The following is an 18905-nucleotide window of genomic DNA, read 5'->3' on the forward strand; positions in this document are numbered from 1 at the left end:
TCCCCCTTAATGTTAACCAGTTCAACTTTCTCTTAACTCTAAATAATTCAAAATTAATTCAAAATATGTAAGTACATACTTTGTCAGATTTTAAAATAAGCATACACATCAGTGTGATTGTGTCTTTACGTTCCTTATAAAGTCAGAATACTTCAAGCTCTAATCTAGTGGAATAAGGAAAGATGCATATTAAACTCAACCCATTCAACTCCACAAATTCTATTATGCTTCTTTACAGAATTTTAAAACTTTTTAAAATCTGACTTTTGCCTTCGGTAACACTAAGATACTGTAAAGTTAGCGAGAACATTAATTTATCCATGCAAGCATGCATGTTCCTACATGACCCTTTGATTTCTAGCTCTTCCACATTTTCAAACACAGACATTCAAATGCCAAACCAAGATCTTTCAGCAAAAACAGGAATTAATTTTCCTGATGTCATACTCTCAGTCTCTGCTGAAGACCAATAATTCTGAGTACAAGCCCAGAATTCTGAATCATTTTCTAAAATGTGCCTATAAATCTTAAATTACATTAAACCACAATCCTTTACTTTCAAGAAGATAGATTTTTAGTCTTTCTGTTCTGTCCACATCTTTGTCAAACCTAATTTCTTCCTGTTTTCAAGTTTCAGTTCAAATGCTCTGTCTCCATGATTCATTCTTCTAGCTGTCTTCCTTCAATTGTACAACATTTATGAAGAATCTAGTCTATGTCAGGCCCAGGGCTAGTTGTTAAGAAGATGACAATGAAGTCGGACTTTCATGACATTTTATCTGTATTCACTCACTCTTTTAAAAAAAATAAATAAATAAATAAATAAAAAAGATTTATTTATTTGAGAGACAGAGTGCAGAGTGAAAGGAAGACAGAGAGCATGAACAGGGAGAGGGGCAGATCCCTCGACATCAGGATCATGACCTAAGATGAAGGCAGATGCTTAACCAGCTGAGCCATCCAGGCACCCCTGTATTCATGCTTATAAAGAAGAAGCCCTCTCATCAAATATAAAAAGCTTATGGTAGGCTGTCTTAAAATGCATTTTAACCTAAAAAATCTCCAAAAAGTACACTTTATCCACCACTTAAAAAAAATAGACCCAAGCCTCTTTTTTCTTTCAACAAGATTCTGCCAATTATTTATCAATGTGTCACTTTTCACACATAAATAAACTCTAAATTTATAGGTCATAAATCTAAATTCCTCTACTTTAAAAATTTGAAGTGTAAAATTTGTTTTAATATCTCTCATTTTTATAATCTTTCACAATTAGCCCACCCCTAAATATATGACTTCATATGATGTCTTATATATCATGAAAATAGTAGTTTGACATTCATAAACATATTGTGGCAGAACAAAACTCTGGGTAAATATTAAATTCAGAAGAATTACAGGGACATGTCATAGAACAATCCGTGAGTCTCAAGCATTCAAGTTGACAAGGACAAGAGGGAATAGAAAAAGTAGCTCTGACTGGGTGTGGTGCATAAACAATGAATTTTGGAACACTGAAAAAAATTTTAATTTAATTTAATTTAAAAAAGAAAAAGTAGCTCTGAAGACTAGTTTGAAGTGACTTCAATGAGAGTAAAAAGTTCCTCTATAGTTTTAGAATTATTAGAATAACTAAAATAACTAGATTTTAAGTTTCTTGACAGTGAGATCAATGCCTCATGTAATTTTGAACCTAGTATCCCTCAGTAAAATGTTTTGTTTACATATGTGCTCAGGAAATACCAAATGAATAATGAACAAAAAACTAAGTGAATTTGTAACATACTGTACAAATGACCCTATACAAGTACACAGTGCTTTGAATTACAAAGTCATTTTTATATACTTTAATCTCATTTAATTATTAGATTCTGCATGGTTGACTAAATAGCATATCTTAATCCTTCTTTACAGGCATGGAAACTGTGGCTCAGATAGGCTAGAAACTTGCCCAAGTCCATGCAGCCTGCAGAGACAGTGCCAGAGCTCAGGTTATCTGACTTCTCTTCCAGAATTCACCCAACTGAATGCACTAGTAATGCACTAGAAAGATGCATTATTCACGTGAAAGCTACAATCTGAAGTGCTGACTGCAACTTCCTAATATATATCACGACCGTACAGAGAATTCTAGTAGAGATGATATCATGTTCAGACATGAAATTGCAATGTTAGGGCTATGGGTCTCAAAGAGAGCTTGATACAGTCTTGCTAAGATCTATTATATTCTCCTCAGCCACTAAAAGGAATCCTGAGGGACTGAATGTGGATTGAAAGGTTAGATACAACATTAAATGACTATCATATCTGAAGCTGCAGACAGATCAGATTTTTCTGGTTGCAAAGTTCATGACTGGTACTCACGTGGGCCAAAAACTGAACGTAAAAGACAAGGAAAAGCAAATAAAACCAAACGGCATTTCACTCATCCTTAAGCCAGCATAGCTATCGAAATACCGGACTGGCTGATGTGCTAGCAATGGCTCCCCAAGAAAACTCCAGTTCTCAATAGTAGTGCAAGGCTGACAGCTAGCTTCCGCAGACACCTCTCTCCCACCAGCCTCTGTCTGGGAGGCACTGAGCATCGTAGGCATGGGGGCAAGCATCCCCACCGCCAGAAAGAGTGGTGGGTGGAGATAAGCAGCTCGCTAAATTAAGCCCCTGGAGCAGTCACAATTAAGAACTACAATAGCTCTTAAATGAGATAATGACTACTGGTACTTTCAAATTATATTCCAAACATATACTAAGGTATTTTAAGAATCTGAAATATTTTTAGGATAATGGTTTCTTTATTGGGGGGGGAATAAAAAAACTAAGGATGACATGCTATTGAAGCATGTATGCGTTAATGTGCTCTGATGTATTAAAAAGTATGGATTCTTGTGTGTGATATTTCATTAGTCTTGTCACATAGAATTTCATGTAAAAATACTTAAAATTCAGTTAGATCCAGCTCATTGTCAGTCCATTGGACTGTGGGCTCCCCAAGGGCAAGGACCACGCCTAATTTATCATCTTGAACCCTATTAATGGTGCTGGGAACATAGGAGGTCCTGAATAAATAACCAATACACAGAACTTAGCTGACCTCAAAGAGAGGCACTAACCAGACAGAGCTAACAAGGAGCGACCTCTTGGTAGAGGTTAGCAGCATCACACAGATGTACATGGGCAGGCTGTACAGTCTCAATTGAGTCTGAGTGCCAGTTCTTCCACTTACTACCTGGGTAACCTCTTTAATTTACTTATCCTTTCTGAGCCTCAATTTTTCCATTCATAAAATGACTTTATTAATGTATCCACTGCATTTGGTAATTGAGAGTTAAATAACACTGGTACTAGGAATCAATTATTTCAATAGCAAAAAAAAAAAAAAAAAAGTCTTTTTAGATTTAAAAAAAAAATTTCCCAGAAAAAATGATGTACAGTTTCTATACAGGTTTGAACATTCTGGGCCAATTCAAAACAAAACAAAACGGTAAAGAAACCACCTTTCTAGGCAGTATGTCTTGAGTGGGTTTCCTCACTAATTTCCATGAATCCCTCATCTACATTGAGTTTCTGACTGTTCCTAGTGTTGGTGAAACTCACTAGTAAAGAGCATTTAAGAAAAAAGGAAGCTAACATATTGGGGGGGGGGGGGCTGTCTGCTGACCTTTAACCTTTTTTCTTTTCATCCCTTATGACAGGATGAGCTATGCTACTGAGAAACTAAAGCAGCACTGTTGAACTTGCCTTTGGCAAATTCTACTAGCATTTTTTTGGCAAGTGCCCCAGAGGCATGCTGGTCTCAAATTTACACTGATTTCTAAAGTAAATTTTAACTACGGAATTAGTTTTCCTTTTTCTATCCCCTACCACTCTCAAAAAGTAACCTTCTAAGGAATTCTACAGAGCAGAATGTTTAAGAACCTGGGATATGTGGCCTTTTCAATCTGATTTCAAATCCCCTATTTCTCTTACTGGCTGAGGGCTTGGACTAGTTACTTAACTTCCCTGAGTTACAGGTTTCCTCTCTCTGAAAGCATGGTAGTAATCACAGCTACTTGGAGGTTTTTATGGAGATTAAAAGAGAAATCTCACAAAAATTGCCACGGGCAATTTGTTGTACATAGTATGTTTTCAATAAATAAATCATGTTATTAATTATCACACTGGATAACTGTGATGTCTTAAAATAAACAGCAATTATCCCGAGAGAAGTGTTCAGTGAGGATACTAGCTGTTAAGAAGAAGTAAGTTTCTGTTTTTCTGAGTCCAAAGAGAATGGAGACGAGCACTACTGCTGACTTCGTCATTTTTCTTGCATCAGCACTTAAGAGTCAAGAGACTGCATGCAATGTTTTGAAATAAAAAGGTAATTCTTTTGAAATATGTTTCTAAATTTCTACATGAATTTTAACTTCAAAATGTTTCCCATCCTACATTTCCTATCTAAAAGTTTAACTTTCAATCCCCAGAAAAGTGAAAACACTGAACTTAATCCGCTCAGCCCTCTTCAAACCCCCAGCAACTCCCAAGATTGTCAAATGCGGCAGGTCTCTTACTGACTTTAGGTGAAAATACATTAATCCTAGGCAACAGCCAAATTCCATTTTCCTGGGTCTTCCAGTGAGTATAACTTTCATTTCTACATTTAGCCTTGATCTTTTAATGGCAGGTTCCCCCCAGGAGTAGCCAAAAAAAAAAAAAAAAAAAAAAAAGTCAGAATTTTGCCTTTTGTGTTGTTTCAACAATACCCTTATTTTTTGATCAGCTTATCATCCTCATTAAGTCCTGATGACAAAATCTGATCACAGGGACCCAGAAGTGATGGAGAACTTGAGTCACACTCCCAGCCTGCTCCATCTGGAGCTGAGATCAATGATTCTTTTTTTTTTTTTTTTAATGTTTCCGTTTCTTTACTGGCACTGAGATTTTATATACCTTTAAGCCTTGCCTTCAAGCCATGACTTTGGAACTTCAGATCTAAAGGGAGCCTTAGGGGTAATTGTTAAAATAATGACAATGATGCTTTGGATCTGTGCTGCCCTCCCACAAGTTACAAAGCATTTCCACATCCATTATCTCATTTGATTCTCCCCACACCTCTCTGAGGAAGGACTCCTGATAAAACCATGCACTCCTTACTGACAGAAACTAGAGCACAAAGGGATAAAAGGATTTGATCACAGGCACGCAGCAAGTTAGAGGCAAGCCTGCAAGTGGAACCTGGGTTTTAAGGTTCTTATTCTCATTTTTTCTGTCCCCACTCCATGATATTCCAACTAATAATGTACAGTTATAACCACGCTCAGCAATGCTAAGCCACGTGTGACTCGCTCCTCAGCCCTGACTGCAACATCTTCTAGCCAACATACAAGCAGAAATTACTCATTTGGTCAACTCAGTCATTCTCTCCCTCTTCATTTTTATTTTTCTTCATTTTATTTTACTTCAGGATCTGATAAAAAAGGAAAGGACCTGTCTACACTTTGAGTTATAGAACTTTACAGAGAGGCTTGAGAGAGGTCTGTCGCAATGCAATCTGGAAACTCATTATTAGATGCTTCATTTCCTGCAAAACTAGTTAGGAGAGCTTACACTAGTCATTTCACTTCCTTGGGCTTTATTATTATTTTTTAATCTGGGAAATAAAGGCCCTTGACTAGGCAAGTCTGAAGTCTCTTTGACTTGCAAGTTTTTGTCTTTATTACATAACTGCTGCATTGAGTATTGTTAGTAGTATAGAATAGAAAAGTAATTAATTGCTCTGACACATCTAGCAGATGTGTGTGTGTGTGTGTGTGTGTGTTAGAGACCCCGAGCTGGTCATGGTCAATCAACAAGTCAACTTAATACCCTTTTCTCAAATTCTTCCAAAGTCACTTTATGGGACAGCTATTAAAAGAGTGTTCCCACGCACACATCTGCCCTTTTGGAACAAATTTCAGGTTTCTTCTCCCTTTTTAGTCTAAATGAAAGGTTACAAAGCAAGCAGAATCAGTTACTATCTTCTATGAACTTTCAATCAATTATAAATCACTTTTCTTTTCTCAGAGTCATTAAATATGCCTGAAATCTACTGTGTCTGTGTGTGGGCATGTGTGTGTGTGTTTTAATTTCAAGGGTTAAGGAAAGGAATGAGAAAGAAAGGAAAATACAATTACTTTATGATCACATTGCTATCTATTTCCATAGTTATTCACAATTTCCTAAGCATTTTCAGATATTCATAGTTAACTCCAGTAGGGTAATTGTAAAATTCTTCCATTTTACAGGTATAGTGAGGTCTGAGAGGTTAAATGACTTGCCCAGATGTATACACCTTTTTATGAGATCCACTAAGACTTAAGGCCAGCTCATCTCACCCCTAGTCAAGTATTCTTTCTTTCAAATTTTACCAGAAGTCATGTCTTACTAATATACTACACATGTAATTTTATCCAAAATTTTGAGTCATAGATAATTCTTCCAGTAATAGAAAGCATTTTAGTTAGCCTTGTTCAAGATGCTTCTGTTATTTACTCATTCTTATCTTTTAAAAGAAAACTGACTCTACTTGATATATCCAGTTATCAACACTCTAAATTGTGCCATTGACTTGAATGACATAATGTATTAGATTGTTACGGTCTTCTAGTGGCATGAAGTCTCTTGAAAACATGTGCACTTTATTGTGTACTACACACACACACACACACACACACACACACACATACATCTGTTCATGTGAATAGTCTTTTACCTTAATGAAAAGAAAATCACCATTGCCTACAAATAAGACCTAACAAAAATGCTATGGCTTAGTCTTGGAGCACACATTCAAATCCTGGCTCTGCCCCTTACCAGCTACATGATCATGGAAATAAAAACACTATCTACCTTTTAAAGCTGTTGCAGGTTTATAGAAATAAACCTTGTAAAATACTTAACGTTGTGGCTGGTATACATAAAATGTCCAAGAAAACCTGACTTCAGCATCTCGTCATCTTCCTCAACCTCACCACCACCACCATCACCATCAGCTCATCGTTATCAACACCACTTATCTGTGTACAGATGAATAGGAGCAGATTTTCAGGACCAAAATATCTCCTACTCCTAACTTATTCAGCTTCAGCCAATAGAATGAAAATTCCTTTTCATATTAGCTTAGTCTTATACAGGCAAGTGGCCAGGAGGGAACAGTAGACTGGGGACGCAGATGTCTGTTGATTAGTTCTAATTCTACTAATAACTAGCCATGCAAAAATATTTGAAATTATTGGTAACCATATATTTCATGTACTTCACCTGTAAAACAGAGAGATAGAATTTTAAGAATGTTTCATAGAGGAAAGGGTTAAAATTATAGCTTATTGTTAAGATTAAAAGAAAGGGTTTAAACTTTACTGGAAACTATACTTTTTTCTTACACAAGACTAATAGAGACATTTTTTTTTTCTCATGAATAAGTAACAGCAATCAAGATAGCCTGACCTTTTCATTATTTTGTGGCCTTGCTTTATTAAATCATGTTCAATTACTTCCTCCTAGTGACAAGAGGATGATGCTGGTTTATTGTTTCTTAGAAGTTACACTGCCTAATATCTGTAAAATTCAATTTAGTACGGGACCAATATTTACAGACTTGTTTCTCAATGTAATTAATAAAGCTGTCCCAGAAGTATATCAGGGAAAATCTTGCCCACGTTTATAAAATGTGACAGTTCCTATCACCCTACAATCATTTTCATGTTAATATTGTGTCTTTTCATCTGCTCCTTCTGAAGCCACTTTTACATAAATAGGAAATCATGGCTATAGGTCATTGACAAAGCAAGCAAGCTTGACCCGAAACAGTCGCTCTTAAAGAGAATAATTCTCAGAGTCAGAGACATTTTAATGACTGGTTTCTGTTTTCTTTGAGAGTAAGTCGTTCTTTCTCTTGCTAGTGGTGGTTTTTCCTGACCTGTTATCTCAAGCTATACTCACTTATTTGGCCAAGTAGATGGGCCATGTACACCATAAAGGATTATATTAATGGTAAGTTTTGATTATGATTTTGAAGTTCCAAATACTTGTATCTCTTTCTACCAAGTCCATCCCTACAAAGGCCCAGTGGCCCTTCGTGTAAGAGAAGCATGCAGCCCACCCCATGGGCAACAGGGTTCTCTATGTGGTTTGCTTTGGCAAATGGAATGTGAGCCAAATGAGTTATGCCTATCAAAGCAGAAATTTTAAGAATCATTTTATTCTTTACTATTTCTCCTTCAGCCATGAGAATAGCATGCCATGGAATGCAATACAATTTTTATTAAGTTTTAAGCCACTGATATTTAAGAGCTCTTTACCACCATAGCACAGTCTAGCTTAAACTGGCCAATATAGTCTGATTCTGCCATACTAGTACGCAACTATCTTTAGGTAGACAGAGGATAGCTGGACAGATAGCTAGACAGCAAGGTAGACTGATGCCACCACACTAAAGAGAAAACAAATTACATACGAGATAAAGAAATATGGCCAGGAGCAAGTCTTTCTGCAAACACAAATTCAAAAACAGTCCTGGTATTTGAGTCACTGTTACACTAGAAAATGAGCGTGTCAGGACACATGAGTGTCTGTTAAGTGACTTACTCCATGATCTTGGACAAGGCTTTTACCCTCTCTAGATACTTTTCTACAAGACTGGTTGTACATGATCATCTTAACTAGAAAATGAGTATCGTATTATAGAAATACTGTAAAAAGTAAATGAGACAATTCATATATAAAGAGTTTTCAAATGCTAGTATGTCATATTATTATTGTAGAGGTGCTAGATCAGTACTATTTTAATGGACTGTCAATTCTCAGCACTATCCATCAGCTAAATTTATATAATTAGTCTATTAAAAATAAAACAATAAATTGAGGTCATACTAGGCACTCTTGATTTCAAATGTTCTTTCTATTTGAGGATATAGATTGTGTGTCCTTTCTCCTCTCTGAAAGCCATGTCAAAGCCACTGTCCTATCTTTGCCCTCTCCTAATTTCTCATTTAGTATAAACAGGGTTAGCATCCACCCTCGTTCCTCACACCCACCATGGGCCTATTTTTCCCATGCCAGATTCATTTTCTCAGACCTTAACTAACTAACCAGCCATCTCTATGGCAACACTCTGGACCTCTTGCCCCCACAGTTGCCACCGAAGTTCTCCATATATGACAAATAAAATAGACCGGTTAAGTTCTAAATTTTATAGAATAAGGTAACGTGAAGAAGCTTCTTTTGGGAACTTGTGGGGATCTAGGAAACCTAAATGCCCACCAGAAGTTTGCTTTATAACCAATTTGCCAGGTATCAGGAAACATAGCACAGCATTTTAGAGGTGAAAGGAGCTTCAAATTCAATCTAGTCTGATTTTTTTTTCTTTTTTGAGACAAAGAAATCAAGGGTCAAGTCAAAATATGACTTGTCCAAGGCCATTCAACTGTATGGTAGCATAACCACAAAGGGAACTCACGTAGGAATCAGTTTTTGCTCTATAACCAGCTGTCCCACCTCATCAAAGAAAATAAAGAGCGGAGCTTTATTGCAGAGCAAGAATTGTATCAATCTTCAGAGAAGTACACCAGGGAAAGTGTCGACTGGCTATGTCAGACTGCTAATAAGTAAAGTGCAGGACAATTGCAACCAAGCTTTTGTCTGCTTAGATGTGAGCTGGAAAAGACAAATACAAGGGTGGCTCCACAGATGTCTGCAGATATAACTTCATAATTTTAAGTTCGTTGAAAATCCATCTTCCATGAAAGTGGATCATAGAGATAAACTGAATAAACTTAAAATCAATTCGCCTTGCATATGCTAGATATTTATAACAAATAAACCCAGTTGTAGAACGTAAAAATGCAAGATGTAAAAATGCAAGTGAAGCATCGGTTGGCCTCATTCTGGCACTTCCCTGCAACTCATTATCTGTTTTCAAACAAAACCTCGATTGTTTGTTTTTCAAACAAACCTTGGTTGAGTAATATTCACATTCATTGCTTTTTGCCTATAAAAAAGTAAAAAAATAAATATATTCATTTCCACACATACATATGTGCTCTCATTCGGGGATTATCTTTTATTTTCCCCAATTTTCTGCAAAGATATAGGTGTATTTAACTTTTCAAAATAAGGAAACAGTAATTCACAAAGAAAGACATATAGTTCCCTCCCAAAAAAACAGGAAGTGGTAGGGACTTCAGTAAACTGGAGATTATGTGCCTCACCTATTCAGAAATATCGTAATTCAGATTTTTTTTATTATAAAAGATTTTATTTATTTATTTGGCAGAGAGAGAGAGAGATTACAAGTAGACAGAGAGGCAGGCAGAGACCCTGATGTAGGGCTTGACCCCAGGACCCTGAGATCATGACCAGAGCCAAAGGTAGAGGCTTAACCCACTGAGCCACCCAGGCGCCCCCTGAAATTCAGATTTACCCAGTCATTTTCAAATACGAATGAAGACCCAGATGTCCATGATGTAAAGATATTTAAGATTTTCATATGGAAATTTTCAATTGTTCAGTACTGACTAAAATAAATAGAATGAAACTCATCCATGTCTAATGACCCATGCTCTACTGGCTACCAAGTTACAACCACTGACTTCACCTCTTCAGAGTAATTTCCCTATAAGTAAAATTACAATTGGACTTGATCTTCAACATTTAGCCCTAAAATTTTATTTTTCTCTCAATCTATTTTCACTCTCAGGCACTGATACTGGTAACAAGAAATTACCAGCTGAGAAAATGTAAATGTAATCCTTAGATGGTTATAATTCATATCCATGATTGCATTGTCTCTTTAACAAGGAGCTATTACACAGCTCATGAATTACACACTGGCTCTTATATTACATAGCTTTTCACCACTTAGTGCTCAAAATCAAGGTGCATGGTGCTGTAAGTCATGTGAGTATAAGCATACCAGAAGTCATGTTTGGGAACTATTTCAATAAACTCAGTTGTCTCAGCTGAAGCCTTTATCTTCTCAGCAATGTCACTTACTGTACTTCAGTGTTCTTACAGAGCTGAGAGAGAAGCATTTACGGGCAATACAATTAGGTTTGTGATGGGGATGGGAGAACAACTGTAATTTAATTCTAAGAAATACTATTTTTTAAATATTTCTTTTTGTCATTCTGAGAGCTAAGACATAGCAAGGAGAAGTTAATTTAGGAGTAGGCAAATTGGAAGACAAATATGAAAAATTAAACATTTATGATGTGACTCATATGCTAATGAGAAGCACTGTCAATTTCTTAAACAGCAGAGATATCCATATATAAAAGTAAACAAAAACTAATTAAGTCATATTTAGCCTATTTGTCAATTCTCTTTTCCTTGGGCTTTTCTGCCCTTTTGGAATGGACTAGTAACACTAGCTGTTCTTGACTTTTTTCTAAATGAGATTATATGAGATACAGGTGAGAATGGTAAACAAATTCTGGTCAGCCCCAGCTCGTATGCCCAGCAAATTCTTTCCTAGGCTGTAATGCGCTGCAGTGTACTGTGACCTTCATAATAACTTCATTTGGAGGGAAAAAAAAAAAAAAAAGGGAAAGTTAAATAATTAAAAGAAATCTTTTTTCCTCATTGCTGTTTGTTTCCCTTTTCAGTCTCTGACAAACTTAAATTTACATATCTGCCACACTGAATAGCATTATTTTCTGAAAATGCAAAAACAAGGTGAAGAAATTATTCAATTGCATCAGGGTGAAAGGAACTGTCAATGAGTTTGTGTTTAGAGCATGATATCTGTGGACTCAGTCTTTATTATCTCACATTTTTTTATTTTTAAAAATTATTTGATGTTTTACATTTATTTGGGGCAGCAGCTCTACAGGAGGGCTCCATTAGTCATATCAGTCACACGGATGAACGTGTCTTTTAAATACAGCAAAATAGGATTTTCAATTGAATTAGGAAACACCAAAGACTTGGATAAAAATTAACATCTTGACCTGGTTGGTTTTGATAGACTGTCAAAATAAGGTATTAATCTCCAAAATTACTGTAAATAGTAGTCATGCTAACCTTTTACTTGGTTTTCTTTCTGATGAGAGTTTTGTGTGAGGAACCAATTTATGCAAATGCACTGGATCTGACAGTTTCTTAATTAAGGCCATATTTGGAGGGTGACCAATAGGTCCACTTAGCAAGTGAATAGTATTATCTCATAGGCAGTAAGTATGTTTTTGAAAAAGAAAGGGATATCATTGTTAAATTGTTTTTCACTTGTTATTACTACATATAATTGCTATTCCTACATGTTAACATTTTGTTGATGCATATATAGGGTTATATTAAGTGATATTACTTCATTGCATTGTGTAATAGTACTTATTATGAAGCTTAAGAATTAACTTTTACTTTTAATTAATTCATTTATTTACCTAATATGTTTATGAGAAGCAATAGGGTATAAATTTGGTATTTGGAGAAACAACTCTATTGACTATCCTTGAACAAATTACTTAGCCCCTCTAAACTTAAGTTGCTTCGTTTGTCAAATAGCAAAAGAATGTATTTCTCATAGACTTGTGAGAAATAAAATGAGATCATGCATGTTGCACAGACCCTAGAAAGCCATAAAACCCACTGTCCCTTCCTAGCACACAACTGAGCTACACTTCCCAGTCTCATTTTATCTCCATGGGAACATACAATATTTTTGCCAATGGAATATAAGCAGAAACAAAGCATGTCACCTTAAAGCCAAACAATTTTCCTTACATTTCATATGACTTCTCTATGCGATTGCTCTGTGTCTCTAGCCCTATTTCCCCACTAGGTAATGTCAGAGCAACTTTGGAATTTAAAATTCTGATGTGGGATTTTTAAATGTAATATATAAATATTCTAGTACCGCAACTGAAAGAAAATAACACATAAAATCTTGGGCTAACATTCCATATAACATCATGTATCACTAAAAACAAATATATGGGTGGGACTATCATTCCCCTTAAAATTAAAAATCTAAAGGAGCTTGTTTTTGCATTTGACTTGCTTTGGAAACATATTGAAAACGTGATGGAGGAAAACATTACCAAGAATGCCACTCCTACATTAGAACATCCGTAGTGTGACTGTGGTTACATCAGAAGTTCTGGACAGGTCTAACAAGGACTTCAAAGAAACATCTAGTCAAGTGCATTCATTTTATAAACAAGGAAGGCAAAAGACTTCCCCATGACTACTCCTGGTCAAGCACTCTTATGTTGTTCCTACATTTTCTTCTCTTGAAACCAAACTTAATTTTTTTTCCGAATTGAATTTTAAAAATAAAATAAAAATCAGTTACTGTAAAGTCATCCACTGATTTATTTAAACACACTGCATTGCTTCAAGTAGTTTGGAAATTTATTGATGAAAATGAGCTCACAACTTACTTACTTACTGTGACTCCAAAGTCACAGGAGACCTGGGATGAGTGCCAGGTTGCTTATTTCTCTCCTCACACCTAGTTTCCTTAGTATTTTTTGTTTCACCCTCTTCAGTGAAAAAAAATTATTGTTAGCTTGTATCTTTTTAAAAAATTATTATTTTCGGGGCACCTGGGTGGCTCAGCGGGTTAAGTCTCTGCCTTCAGCTCAGGTCGTGATCTCAGGGTCCTGGGATCGAGCCCCACATCGGGCTCTCTGCTCAGCAGGAAGCCTGCTTCCCCCTCTCTCCTTGCCTGCTGCTCTGCCTACTTGTGATCGATCGATCTCTCTCTCTCTCTCTCTCTGTCAAATAAATAAATAAAATCTTAAAAAAAAATTATTATTTTCCCTTTTCTTGCCCTTAAAAGAGTTCACCTCCATGATGAGGAAGGTTTTAAAGGGTCTCCCTGGTTTGCCAAAGACATCTAAATTAAAACACAGCCTGGAAGGTAGGAGCTATTTCTTTTTTCTATTTGGAGAGTTATTTGACCAGTACATATACACAGATATACATAGAGAAAGTTGGAGTTGAGCTTGGTATCAAATAAGGAATATAGGATACAAAACCATGAATTAGTACAATGTACCCAGAAAACCTCAAGGGGGTAAGGAGTATGGTGAGAGAACCCTGGACAAGGTTTAAAGACACAAGGTAGATTATAAATACTTTAGAAATGAAGCAATGAGCATGGACTTGATCCCACAGACCTAGTATTTCTAAAACAGCAGTCTGCCCAGTACTATGGGAAATTAAGGCAAATTCAGTGGTATGTGGACTTTTTAATATTTGTGTGTTTCTTATAATAAAAATCAGAAAAATATAACTAGCATATGGAATCCTAGCCTAAAAGATAAGCTAAAGACAAAAAAAAGTAAATAATATTTAATGTTCATGGGTTTACCAAAAATTTATGGGGATATTTCATGAAACGCTGATATTTACACTCCAAAAGAAAATATGGAAGCTTTACAAGTATCCTGACAGAAGAAGAATGTAATATGTTCTTTTCGATGCAGGATGATGGCATTGGATCATAGGCCCCCCCTACAAAATTTACTTGCCACTTTTCTAGCCCACATTTCAGGATGAGAACATGAAGCAACAAAGTTCCTATACTAAAAATCTTGTAGATAATTTGGTGAACTGGCAATGGCAACATGATCAGAAAGAACAATCTTCTACTTGAGGGTAAACAATGAGTAATGGGAATATGTGTAATAGAATTCTGCATTGCTTATTAAATTGAGAGAAATTTTACAGTTCTAGCAATATAATTATCACAAGCAATCAATTCTATAATTGCTACTAATCAACAACTTCAAGCAAGCCACCATTCTAATGTCATGGATACAAATATGATTAAAACAAGTCTTCTGTTATGAAATTTGTGATTTATTGGAATGAGGGGGCAGAAATTAAAAAAAAAATGCCTAAGCAACACAAGGCAGAAATTATGTTTTTATAAGGTGGGTGAAAATGCTCTGAGGGAGAATTAATAAAATTGTGATGATGATAATTATTATTATTAATAATAATGCTTTCCAATTACAGAGTCCTTTCTATGTGAAGACATAATCTTAAGTATTTTTAATGGAGTATTTTACTCAGTCCTCAGAGCAACCCTGCAATACTGGTGATATTGAACTTAGATATATCAAATAAATACAAACCAAAATTCAAACTCGAGCAGCATGACTCCAAGAGTACACATAATTGAAAAATTGCTCCAAATTATTTCAGTGGTAAGGTAAGTAATGGCCTTGTGAAGAAGTGCTGTGCTTTTAAGCCTTAAAATCATAAAGAAGGTAGGGATGCGTTGAGAAGCCATTCAAAAGAGAAAGACTAGGACTGGCTTGTTATATTCAGGAAAACATAGATGGATTAGTTCTGTTACCAGGTGGGAAATTATGGAAAACAAAGCTGGAAAGTTTCTGAGGCCAGGTGCTTGCATTTTAGGAACAATGTGGTAACTGACCTAATAAATTCTTGAAACATGGTAAAACCTGTGTGCTCAGAAGACCCACTGGGCCACAGTGGGAACAAAATAGTGTAATAATTAAGAGCACAAGTCTAGGAACAAGGCATGTGAACCTACAGCCCAGCTTTGATAACTGATCCCTGCAGTAAATGAGCCTCCAGAAGTCTGTTTCCTCATCCACAATGACACATTGGGTACTGATGTGTAGTAAACAGGACCGGGGCTACGAGAATTCAAGTAGGTTGTTTAGATAAAAGGTTTGCTACAGTGTGTGTAGTTAGTGATCAGTAAGCGCTAGCCTTTATGATTAATGTGTAAAATCAGACTGTGGAAGAGAGAGACTGACAGCAGGCATATAACCTTAATAGGCTACCAGCACAGTCCAGATGAGAACAGACAAAATCCTCAACTAGGACAGAGGCGACGGCAAGTGAAAAGAGGACAGTTACGCAAGATGCTTCAGAGGCATGAGCGCCTTTGTGATTCATTAGAGGTGGGAGGTAGAGACATGACTCTGAGTGTTCACGCCTGGCTCACCGGGACAATGATGGTGCTATTCCCAGATACTGACCAATTATAAAGACACGGTGGTTTGGAGGAGAAATCATGGATCCAGAATTTGTTTGGATATTGACTATGAACTAAAGGTATTCTTCAAGTCTTATCAATGTACCCTCAAGGCAATATTTTTCTCAAATATGATACAGATATGACTAGTGGTAAACAAGATGGTTCAGGGGGTGGAAGCAAAGATTGTCAAACAGCACTGATTTACATGGTGAGAAGATTCTTCCCTGTGAAATTATCATTCTACTCTTCTGTTTACATTAGTGAAATGTTTTGGTTTGGTGGCAGCTGCACTTTCCCATTTCTCTTAATACTTTTCTTTCACTCTTTTTCAATATATCCCATCTGCAGAGCAAAAATATATGCACTTAAAATTTAAGAACATTTGTTTGCTTTTCATTATATTTTTGTATCAACTTCTATTGTGTCAGATGCTTCTGCTTTTCTAATTATGGTCCTAAGATAAGGAACCAGCAGTAGAGTCACCACTTGGATATAACAAAATCCTAAGAGGTAGGCTTAAATGAATGAAGGTTAGAAATCCCTGCAGTAATCCAGGTCAGATTTTAGGCAATATTCTCACTCAGTTTTGACCAAGGCTTTTTAAAAGGTTACACATTTACTCTAAGTCTAGGAGAAAAATCCCATTGTAATAAGGCTATGATTTAAAAGGAGTATAAATTTGATCTTCTGATAATTTCCCAAGAAAGTTGTTTTACTAACTTCCTAATAGGTAATAACTAGTTATGGAGCTCCGCTTTGAAGGTAAGAATGCCATCAGAAATTAAACAAAAGGTCATGGAGAAACTCCTCCCACTCATTACAAAATCAGCTGCCTCTTACTTAGCATTGGTGTTAAGTTTCCGTTCAGTCCTTTCTTTTCACAGATACAATTAAAATGGTACTGCACACACACAAAAATTTAAAAAAAAAAAAAAAAACAGCAAGAGCAGGGAGTGCCCAAGAAGACCAACAGGGAGGCTAACCACCATAATAAAATTCGCAAAGAATTGATGCAATCAATTAAAAGATGCTACTCAATATCAAATCTGGTATCAGTGAAGTTTTGCTTTGATTTCCTCAGAAGATTAATAGCTTCATGACATCTTGGCATTTTTTCTTGCCATGCTTTAAGTAAGTAAATCATTTTCTTCTGGAACTATCTCTTAGACAGTAAATATTCTAGATCATTCTCAGTATGAGTTATTGGGGAGGGAATGACATTAAGTCCTGTAATATAAAGCCAACACATCCCTCACTGCCATTTGATTTTATTGCCCCTCAGGGCTCAAATGACTAAAAAGTCCAGCTAGTCATCAATTTTTGGGTTCTGTTTTAGGGTGCTGGAATAATTACAAAAATATGAATATACCACACAATTTAATGCCCAATTTCTCTTTCTGGAAGCATACAGACTTAGAGATTATTTTTACACATGTTCTTCCTTTCACAGATGGAAAACTAGTTCTAAGGCAATCCTGCATCTTTTTTGGGGACCAAATAAAAGACTGTTCTAGTACTTGATGTTCAGGATTTGCAGTGAATGAGGGAACAGAAGGCCACTTTTCAAAAATATACTCAAGCATTTCTTTGACCTTCTTTTACATTCTTTTTGCAAATTAAGATAGCTGAGAAACCCTCAGTATTAGGATCAGATAGGTCTGATTTGAAGGATGATGGTAATGAACAGATAATCTTAAATTTCTATTTTTGTGTAGATCCTTAATTTGCTTCTCTATGTACAGTAGACCAAGGCCCTATTCTAAATCAGTCAACATAAAAATATGTCTTATGAATTTCAGGGAAAAAAAATCAGGTATGTGCAAATAAGTCAACGGAAAACAGCTCAACTCACAGAAATATAATCAAAATACATGTCTTGATAGTAAGCTGAGAGCACAATGTTTATGTTTGAAACAGGGACATAATTAGATTCACATAATTTTAAAAGGGGTAGCTGGAATAATCTGTATGAAGGGTTTTGCAGAGGGTTTATACTGGCTACCCATGACATAGATCAGTTTTGGAAATACATTTAAATCACACCACATGGGTCTTTTTTTAAAATCAATTCAATTAATACTATTAAAAATCATGATATTTGATATAAAAATAAAGATTTTTAGCTTCTTGGGTGATGGGTGGCTCAGTTGGTTAAGCCACTGCCTTCAGCTTAGGTCATCATACTGGAGTCCTAGGATGGAGTACCACATCAGGCTCCCTGCTCAGCAGGAGGTCTGCTTCTCTCTCTGACCCTCCCCCCCACCAATAAATAAAATCTCAAAAAAAAATTTTTAGCTTCTTTTAAGAAATCTGAAGTCCTTACCACATTAGGTCCCATGCACATCTAAGAATTATAATTAATACTAATAAAAGCTACTATTTATTGAATGTTCATTAAGTGCCAGGTACCATTCTAAGCATTTTCTTTTTTTTTTTTTTTTCCCTCATACACATAGTATGCCTGTGATACAGGTCTTTTTGTCCACATTAGATATCTGGGAGTGTTGATCCCTGAGAAATACAGTAATTTTCTCAATATCTATAGGTGGTAACTGATAGAGTTGGTATTTGAAACAAGGCCTGTCCCATATCCATGATGTAGGCAATTCAAAATATTAAATTACTGAATGGTGAATCAGTCCATATTCATTATGATCATATTTCTGCATTTGTAGAAAGTTAATTTTCCCTGTGTGATTACTTTAAATGCTGCTATTTCAATATACCATGAAACCTATTTCCTAAAAGAAACATTACACCTACATCTCATAAATATTTTCTGTTTTTAAAATAATTGCTACTCATTTTTGCTTAAGGAAATTACACAAATAATGTACTAATCCAATTTTAATCCATTTTGCTTCAAATTGGTAGAATCCATTTATATTTATCTATTATGCTAAAATATCAATTATAATTTTCTCTG

General features: G+C 35.8%; 1 protein-coding gene across 7 annotated transcripts in view; it reads right to left on the minus strand.

Annotated features, from left to right (window-relative positions):
- GABRG2 (gamma-aminobutyric acid type A receptor subunit gamma2) overlaps positions 1–18905 on the minus strand; it is a gene marked incomplete at both ends in the record, with an annotated part of 104251 nt that overhangs the window by 45985 nt on the left and 39361 nt on the right. The gene's annotated exons all lie outside the window — the stretch shown is intronic.

This window comes from Martes martes (assembly GCF_963455335.1).
Source record: "Martes martes genome assembly, chromosome: 5".
NCBI lineage: Eukaryota > Metazoa > Chordata > Mammalia > Carnivora > Mustelidae > Martes > Martes martes.